Source organism: Scylla paramamosain, chromosome 26 (genome assembly GCF_035594125.1).
Source record: "Scylla paramamosain isolate STU-SP2022 chromosome 26, ASM3559412v1, whole genome shotgun sequence".
Lineage (NCBI taxonomy): Eukaryota > Metazoa > Arthropoda > Malacostraca > Decapoda > Portunidae > Scylla > Scylla paramamosain.
The window spans coordinates 7,920,001-7,922,500 of NC_087176.1; positions in this window are offsets into that span (position 1 = coordinate 7,920,001).

The following is a 2,500-nucleotide window of genomic DNA, read 5'->3' on the forward strand; positions in this document are numbered from 1 at the left end:
TACTACTACTACTACTACTACTACTACTACCACCACCACCACTACCTCTATTTTATCAGTGAGCGGGAGGATCAGTCAAACAGTATTACCGTGTCCCCGTGTCCTCACCTACCTGAATTACTGTCACACACCTGCTAACACACAGTACAGTACATACCTGCTGCTATATAGTCGCTCAGTCACACGCATAGTAATTATTAGAAGTTTACCGTGTCAGGGATCACCACACGTCAACACTTCCAAGCCTTGTTAGGCTGACTTAGTTTTATAATGTTCAGATGTAGTTGTGTTGTTAGTTAAGCGTACGTGACAAGTGGCAACTCTCTCTCTCTCTCTCTCTCTCTCTCTCTCTCTCTCTCTCTCTCTCTCTCTCTCTCTCTCTCTCTCTCTCTCTCTCGTATACAGATTGAAATCCACATTTACCATTCACCAACGAGTGTGCAAGAGAGAGAGAGAGAGAGAGAGAGAGAGAGAGAGAGAGAGAGAGAGAGAGAGAGAGAGAGAGAGAGAGAGAGAGAGAGAGAGAGAGAGGTTAAGTCGCCTCTATTCAGAATTTGTCGGGTGAAAAATTTTTACTTTTTCGATCAATGTAAAATTGGCGTGGCGATGAAACATTCTGAATTGATGCTGAGAGAGAGAGAGAGAGAGAGAGAGAGAGAGAGAGAGAGAGAGAGAGAGAGAGAGAGAGAGAGAGAGAGAGAGAGAGAGATTGATTTCGTGAACGTTGAAGAATGCTGATAGAAAAGAACAGACAGACATTCAGATAGACAGCCAGATGGACAGATATAAAAACAGATAGACAGATAGATAAAAGATAGATAAATAGAATAGATAGACAACCAAATAAAGACAACAGATATTTAGATTGGTAAATAGATATATAGATCAATAGACAAATAGACAAACAAGCATAGATAATTATAGACAGATACACAGATAGATAGACACACGAAGAGACAGACAGGTACACAAACAGAAAGGTAGATAATCAAATAGACAGACAGACACACAGACATACGTACACGCAGTAATAACAACTCAAACGAAAAAGTAAAGCTTGAAAATAGCGAATACATTGGAGTCTGCAGTGAACGAGGGATGCAATATCAGACTCACTTTTTCTTGCGTAGAGAGAAGTGGAAGATTGAAGAGATGAGATGGAGGACAGAGGCTCTTGATCTTGAATGCTTTTGGCTTGCGTTGAATGGATTTGCGAAAATTCCCTAAAAAAAAAAAAAACATTACTTTCCTCTACAGCGTGTCAAACTGTCACTGGAATCATGAAAAACACCTTTGAAAACACTAGTCACTTCCACTGTAGCCTGTTAAGTTACTGGTAGTCATGAAAGCAAGCCCTTGAAAGCCCCAGTCACTTCCACTACAGCCTGTTAAATTTCAGTAAGGAATAAGCAACGAATAAACAAACTAAAACAGAGAAAAAGAAGGGAATAAAGAATGAAAGAGAATTAAGGAATGAATGAAGGAAGGAAAATGGAAAAAAGAAAAAGGCAGGAAAGAATAAAAAAAGAAAAAAAAAGTGTGTGTAAAAAAGGAAAATAAGAAAAGTAAGAAAATATGAAAAAATGTAGAAGAAATATAGGAAAAAATAAACCAACCAGAAACAAACAAACAGACAAACAAACAAACGAATTAAGAAAGAGAGAATGATGGAAGGAAGAAAAGAAAGAGAAAAGAAGGAAAGTAAGAAAGAAATAAAGAAAGAAGAAAGGAAAGAAAATAAGACAGACACACACACACACACACACACACACACACACACACACAGAGAGAGAGAGAGAGAGAGAGAGAGAGAGAGAGAGAGAGAGAGAGAGAGAGAGAGAGAGAGAGAGAGAGAGATGCCGTTAAAAATTAGTGATGATAATGATGGTTGTTGCTGTTGTTGTTGTGGTGGTGGTGGTGGTGGTGGTGGTCTTATTCTTCTTCCTCTTCTTGCTCTACCTCTTCTTATAATCTCTTCATTGTCTTCCTCATCTTCCTCCATTTCTTCTCCTCTTCTTACATGCTTCTCCTCTTTTTACATTCCTCCTCTTCTCTTCACCTTTTTCTTCTTCTTCCTCCTCCTTTGTAAGTCTTGCTTCCTCTTCTTCTTTATTTTCTTCCTTTCCTCTTTCTACTTTTCTTACATAGTTTTTGTTTTCATTTTCCGTTAGCGTATATCTTCCTCCTCTTCCTCTTTCTCTTCCTCCTCCTCCTCCTCCTCCTCCTCCTCCTCCTCCTCCTCCTCCTCCTCCTCCTCCTCCTCCTCCTTTTCCTCCTCCCATTCACTAAAAGCTCTCAATTTTGTGGTACTTAAAACCATTGATTTTCCTATTTCCTCTCTCTCTCTCTCTCTCTCTCTCTCTCTCTCTCTCTCTCTCTCTCTCTCTCTCTCTCTCTCTCTCTGTTTTGCATTTTGGAGAAACATTAGTCTACTCATTTATTTATCTATTTATTTATTTACTTTAGAGTTTATTTCATTTTGGGGTGAAAATGTGTGTGT